The sequence below is a fragment of the Heterodontus francisci genome, chromosome 23, assembly GCF_036365525.1.
Source record: "Heterodontus francisci isolate sHetFra1 chromosome 23, sHetFra1.hap1, whole genome shotgun sequence".
Taxonomy (NCBI): Eukaryota; Metazoa; Chordata; class Chondrichthyes; order Heterodontiformes; family Heterodontidae; genus Heterodontus; species Heterodontus francisci.
Genome location: NC_090393.1, coordinates 56,820,715 through 56,827,843, shown reverse-complemented (window position 1 = coordinate 56,827,843; position 7,129 = coordinate 56,820,715). Strand labels below are relative to the sequence as shown.

General features: G+C 49.7%; 1 protein-coding gene across 7 annotated transcripts in view; it reads left to right on the top strand.

Moving 5' to 3' along the window:
- Positions 1 to 2,193: 2,193 nt before the first annotated feature.
- Positions 2,194 to 7,129, top strand: part of ypel1 (yippee-like 1) — a 103,932-nt gene continuing 98,996 nt past the window's right edge. For 4 of the 7 annotated variants that reach the window (XR_010977293.1, XR_010977294.1, XM_068055346.1 and 1 more), the window contains exon 1: positions 4,748 to 5,494. The gene's annotated coding sequence lies outside the window, so the exon portion shown is untranslated. Of the gene's footprint in view, positions 3,469 to 4,747; positions 5,495 to 7,129 lie in introns of those variants that run through there. The other 3 variants (XM_068055348.1, XM_068055349.1, XM_068055347.1) reach the window with 3 other exon arrangements.

Here is a 7,129-nt window from a genome sequence, read left to right as displayed (position 1 = left end):
TGGAATGCCCTTCTTAAACCCCTCCGCCACTATACCTCTCCTTCTCGAAGATACTCCTCAAAGCCTATCTCTTTGACCAAGTGATTCAGTGTCAAATTTTGTTGATAATACCCCTGTGAAGCACTATGTGATTGTTTTACTATGTTAAAAGTGCTATATAAATGCAAGTTGTTGTTGTTGCTGGAAAAGATCCCATGACACTATTTGAAGAAAAGCATGGGAGTTCTCCTGGCCAACATTTATCACTGAACTAGCACCAAAACAGATTAACTGGTCGTTATCCCATTGTTGTTTGTGACACCTTGCTGTGCACAAATTGACCACTGCTTTTGTCCATGTGACAGTATTTCTAAAGTAAATCATCAGCTGTAAAGCACTTTCACATATTCTGAGGACATGAAAAGTGTTATGTATCTGCAAGTTGCTTCTTTCTTGAGAGATTCCAAGGAGCTTTGATTTTTGTTTCTTTCATCCGACCAAGTCATGGAGTCCTAATGGCACAGAAGGACACCATTTGGCCCATCGATGCTATGTCGGCTCTCTGTAGAGCAATTCAGTTAGTCCCATAGTCCCATTTCCATGCTCTATCCCCGCAGCCCTGCACGTTTATTTCCCCTAAGTGCCCATCAATTCCCTTTAGAAATCATTGATTATCTCCACTTCCACCACCCTCACAGGCAGCGAGTTCCAGGTCACTGCCACAGACTGTGTAAAATTTCTTCCTCACATTCCCCATTTCTTACATTATGACAGTGACTACACTTCAAAAGTATTTCATTAGCTGTAAAGCACTTTGAGACGTCTGGTGGTCGTGAAAAGTGGTGTATAAATAGGAGTCTTTATTTCCTTTTTCTTTTCATCTCTTGCCCAAAACCTCTTCTCTTTAACCAGCGTTGAAAACAAGATTGATCGCACTCCTCCTGTTCTCATTCCCATCTCAAAACTCCCTCCTGGGATCTAGAGGCTTTTGAAATGCAAGCTTGACCTCACCTAGCTAATACCTTTCATTTAACGTGCTTCACCTCTCTTTACCAACCGTGATGATGTGCTGCACTAAGGTTCACCTGGGTTCCTTCATCATAAATAAAAATGTGCCAGCTATTGTTCAGTGAAAGCAGTCTCATTGAAGCCCCAATCCAGGGACTGAAGTGCACCTTAGCTGACATTCAAAGCAGTACTGAAAGAGTGCTACTGTCTTATGAATGAGACATAAAACTGAGGCCTAATTGCACTCTCAGGTGGGTGTAAAAGATCCCATGGCACTATTACGAATTAGAGCTCTCCATGGTGTCCTGGCCAATATTTATCCCTCCAACAACAACTCAGGTCATTTATCACATTGCTGCTTGTGCAAATTTGTTGCTGTACTTCCTACATTACATATGGGCGGTGCAGTGGTTAGCACCGCAGCCTCACAGCTCCAGGGACCCTGGTTCGATTCTGGGTACTGCCTGTGTGGAGTTTGCAAGTTCTCCCTGTGTCTGCGTGGGTTTTTGCCGGGTGCTCCGGTTTCCTCCCACAAGCCAAAAGACTTGCAGGTTGGTAGGTAAATTGGCCATTATAAATTGCCACTAGTATAGGTAGGTGGTAGGGAAATGTAGGGACAGGTGCGGATGTGGTAGGAATATGGGATTAGTGTAGGATTAGTATAAATGGGTGGTTGATGGTCAGCACAGACTCGGTGGGCCGAAGGGCCTGTTTCAGTGCTGTATCTCTAAAACTAAAAAACTAAAACTATAAATGAAAGACTTTTTTCTACATAGAATTCCCCATTACATGTCTAGCTGGAAGCAAATGGAAGATGGTAAGGTTTTGGGATATTTTCAGTCAAAATAAGCAATAAGAATAAGCCCATTCCCCTAAATGCAGATGTCCTACCCAGTGGTTCATTGCTCCAGAGGCTGAGCTTGACGATTGACGTCTCTTGCCCCGCACACATCACGTGATGTCCTGCTGGTGCCACGTGTGTGTGCGCGCGGTCTTGTTATTGTTTGTATCCAAATAGATGGGCGCGTGCGCAGACGGCGCTCACTCCCAGCAGGCGCGCGCGCGGGTGGTTGCTCGTCTCCATTCTGTGGGATGCCCGCGCGACCCCGGCTCCTCTTTATGAATTAAAGCCGCTCGCTCCCTGCTAACGGCTGCGCGTGCCCGCGTGGCGCGCGCCCCCTCCCCACGTGTTCTCGCTCCCGCTTCAAACACAAACATTCGGCGCAGCTGGTTCTTCATTGGCCGCGAGGGGAGTAAAAACCGGGCTCGAGAGGCGAAATCATAACAGACACCGAGAGCCGAGCCAGACCGGGAGAGGAACAGGACTGAACCCGGACCGGGCAGCGCCGGGAGAGGAACAGGACTGAACTGAACCCGGACCGGGCAGCACCGGGAGAGGAACAGGACTGAACCCGGACCGGGCAGCGCCGGGAGAGGAACAGGACTGAACCCGGACCGGGCAGCGCCGGGAGAGGAACAGGACTGAACCCGGACCGGGCAGCGCCGGGAGAGGAACAGGACTGAACCCGGACCGGGCAGCGCCGGGAGAGGAACAGGACTGAACCCGGACCGGGCAGCGCCGGGAGAGGAACAGGACTGAACCCGGACCGGGCAGCGCCGGGAGAGGAACAGGACTGAACCCGGACCGGGCAGCGCCGGGAGAGGAACAGGACTGAACCCGGACCGGGCAGCGCCGGGAGAGGAACAGGACTGAACCCGGACCGGGCAGCGCCGGGAGAGGAACAGGACTGAACCCGGACCGGGCAGCGCCGGGAGAGGAACAGGACTGAACCCGGACCGGGCAGCGCCGGGAGAGGAACAGGACTGAACCCGGACCGGGCAGCGCCGGGAGAGGAACAGGACTGAACCCGGACCGGGCAGCGCCGGGAGAGGAACAGGACTGAACCCGGACCGGGCAGCGCCGGGAGAGGGACAGGACTGAACTGAACCCGGACCGGGCAGCGCCGGGAGAGGAACAGGACTGAACCCGGACCGGGCAGCGCCGGGAGAGGAACAGGACTGAACCCGGACCGGGCAGCGCCGGGAGAGGAACAGGACTGAACCCGGACCGGGCAGCGCCGGGAGAGGAACAGGACTGAACCCGGACCGGGCAGCGCCGGGAGAGGGACAGGACTGAACCCGGACCGGGCAGCACCGGGTGAGGGACAGGACCGCACTGGGCTTCGCCAAGCCGGGATCCGGGGAGGAAGCTGAAGTGAGTGGGGAGCAGCGGGAGATTCACCCGACGCACTGGGTGATCAACCAGACCAGCGCCGCGGGAGCCCAGCGCCGAAACCACGGGAGGGAAGCTGGCTCCAGCGGCCCTTCCTCGCCGCCCAGACAGCCGGCAAAGCCGGGCAGAGGCGGGCTGAACCTGGGGGGCCGGGGGACACCGAGAGCGGCCCCGAGCAGCGAGCGACGCCGAGGCACTGTACCGGGAAGTGGGCTGACCAGAGCCCCCGGCAGGAACCGAGCCCCACGGTAAGGATGAAGTTATCCCTCCCGGTTAAGACTGCGGGTAACCCAGCACCAATAACATCGTTTTTATTTTACTAAGATATGTCCGACTCCGAAAGTGAGTGATGGTCCTTGGGGAACAATCCCCGGTATCCCCTCGTCTTGCTGGAGCGACTCTTCCCCCGGTACATTGTAGCAATGTTTTGTTGCCAGTGTTTTGCCACCGCGGTGCGGGGATACTAATGTAACGTTTCGCTGCTGCACGTACACATGCCCACGTCAGGATAAAACCCTGGCGTTTGTAAACGGGCAGGTTGATTAAACTTTTCAACGAATCAATCGCTTTGTTTTCTGCCTCGAAGCAGGAGGCTGGAGATCTCCCCAATGTGTTGAGGTCGCTTTCTGGAGTGCCCTGGCTACCTGTTGGGGGCAGTTTGGTTAATGTTGAAGCCCCGGGTCGATATAACTACGTGCGTTTTTATTTAAGGACTATTGAGGCTGATCTTTTAAAATGCAGCCCATGTGCAGACTGCATTGGCCAGACTTGCTGCTACAACTGTACGCGAGTATATGTGGGATGAAATGTGTTATGTAACTGGCTAGAGTTTAATGCAAGACGTTTCTATTGTGGCTAAGTCGGCATGTTGGGGGTATATCTGGAGGCGTATATACAATGCATTAATTTCGCATGTGCTTCCTATTAAAGAAATAAATGTCGAGTGGTTGGTATAGCCAGGGTGCGTATGATGGGGTGGGTTGCGCATGGCATTTATGCGGGCAAAATGTCGCAGGGCGATATAATTGCACATTTGGTATGTACAACAAGGTGCACATTGGGGCAAAGGGTGCATTGGTTTGCATATCGCGTCGCTAGTAAGTACCATGAAGGAATGAAATGGATCGTCTACAGTTGCAGGAGGTGTAATGTAGTATATATATATCGGGGCACGTCAGTACATGGGTATGGTTGACCTATGTCTGCAGGAGGCCTAATATAACGCAACGCGAAGTGGGTATATACCTGTGCAGAATGGGTACCAACTGGGATATTCTGTTGGTTGCATATTGAGGTGTGCAATGGTTTCGCCGCTCCCCCCGCGCTGTTTACACGGAAGTGATGTTCGGCCCTGGGACAACAGCTGTAGTGATTGACGGCGCGCTCCGTGCGCTGATTGGCCGCTCTGCTTTAATTGACGTGGGAAGTTGGGTGTCGCTGTGCGGTGATTGGCTGCTGGCGGTCGCCTCCCCGAGGCGCGTTGTTAAAGAGGCTGCTCGCGGCTGGAGCGGGCAGTTCATAGGGCTTGCGCGTCTTTGCGAAGGGAGGTGCGTAGCCCCAGTGCTGCGGAGCGCTGAGCCGCCGCTTTAATGCTGCTTCCCAGAGCTCGAGTGTCCGGGCTTCCCGCCTGTCCATCACTCTGCAGCCTGATGTCATTGGCTTCCTGGTTGGACAATCCAAATTTAGAGGAGGCTGCGTGAAAGTCCGTACCAGCCAGCTGGGCACTTCAGTTTGCATACCGTTGATGTGTGTGTATTTTAGCATTTTTATGTAAACTATTTTATCTTGGATTTGCGGTGGGAGGAAGACGTGAATTTACTTGTTCAACGTTGGGAAACTGCATCTTGATTGGGAATGTACCAAGGAACCCAAACACAGCTTGTGACAGTCGTTATCTGTGCCATCTGCGTCTTATTTTGCACAGTGAACGTTGCTGCAATTATATCTACTCAAGTGATCGTTTATTCCACTGCGGAGAGTGTCGGTGGAATTTCAAGCTTATCGAAGATCCCTTTGTTTGCAATCTACGTTGTATCCATGCTGCCTTTGCATTAGGAGGACAAGGGCTCCTCGGAAGACTTTTCCCTCGACTTGCCTTGCTCGGTCTGATTTGTTTGATTCTGTAACATTGAATTACTCTGCAGATGCCAAGTCGGATCTTGCTGATTGGTGACATATAAACCTGGGTACAAGTGGAAGTTCAGTGTTTTTATGCTTTTATTGGCAAAAAAATTTTTTCGTTTTCACTGAGAAAGATGGGGAATGAATTTTATGGTGACTGATTTGATTTATTCAATCTTTTTAACTAGTGCTTTTGGGAACACGTTTCAGATTCCAGTATGTGAAATTTAACATTGCACAAATTTACATGAAGTTATTAAAAAAAACCTTTTTAAAACATTGCCTTGTTTATTTGACAAGGACTGTAGTCATGTAAGCTGTTTCCTATTCATTACCCCCAGCAGGGTTTGTTTGGCATTGTAAAGGCCTACATTACTGCCAAACAGATGGGCCACAGCATTTATATAATTCGTGTAACATCTAGTAGGAATAATATTTGGAAGAATCATTGTGGATAAGTCAATTTGCCCTACCTTTAAATATGCATATATTTTTTAAAAAAAATTATATAGCACATGTATTCTAGCTGAAGAGGACTATAAAAGATAGAAGTACCCAGCAGCATTTTTTTTTTGTCCTGGAGCTTCAGGTAGTTAATAGATTTTTTTTTTTGTTTTGACACCAAAAAAAACTTCCCCCATAGGATTTCAGATTGACGTATCGTCAGGCAGGGCCTGATGGTTTCCACCCCAGGGTATTAAAATAAATTGCAGGTGCATTAGTCATTTTCCAAATTCAGATTCAGAAAGTGTGCCTTTAGTTTGGAAAATAGAAAATATCACTATTGTTTGAGGGAGAGCAACGAGGTAACGATAGACCTGTCAGTTTAACATCAAAAACAATTTTTTTTTTTACATAGCATCTTTCATGTAGTAAAATGTGCCAAAGTGCTTACAAGAAAAAGATACAGGTTTAGGGAGTAAATTCTGGTGCTTGGGGCCTTTGCAGCCGAAGGCACATCTGCAATTGGGGCTGCTCAAGAGGCCAGAATTGGGTGAGCACAAATGAGGGTGTAGTTCTCGACGATTTAGAGATGGTTGTTTGTGGGGGGTGGGGGAAGGCAACCATGGAGGGGTTTGAAAACTAGGATTTTTAAAATCGAGGCATTGCTTAACCAGGAGCCAATTTAAGTCAGCAAGCACAGGGATGATGGGTGAGTGGGACTTAATGCAAGTTAGGACATGGGGAGTAGAGTTTCTGGATGGCCTGAAGTTTGCAGAGGGTAGAAAATGGGAGGCTGACCAAGAGTGTATTGGGATAGTCAAGTCTGGAGTTAACAAGGCGTTGAGAGTTTCAGCAGCGGATGAATTAAGTCAAAGGCGGAGTTAAGCAATTTTATGGAGTTGGGTGGTCTTACTGTGGTTGTGTTTGGAAGCTTCTCTCCGGAGCAGATACGATAAGGTTGCAAACAGTCTGATTCAGCCTCGACAGTTGCCAGGGAGAGGGATGATTTGGTGCCTAGGGAACAGCATTTATGGTGGTGTCCTAAGACAATGGTTTTGGTCTTCCCAATATTGGAGGAAATATCAGTTCATCTAGTACTGAATGGATAAGTAGCCTTAATGTTTGGGAGCTATGTAGGGCATGCAGATTAGAAATAGGGGACCAAGGATAGATCCTTGCCAAGACACCAGAGATAAGCTGCAGAAGCGGGAAGAGAAGCCACTCTGGCTGGATAAATAAGAATGGAACCAGGCAAGTGCATTTCCACCCAGCTGGATGAGAGCAGTGAGGTGTTGGAGGGTGGTGTGGTGAACCCTGTAAAAGGCTGCAGACAAGTTGGGAAGG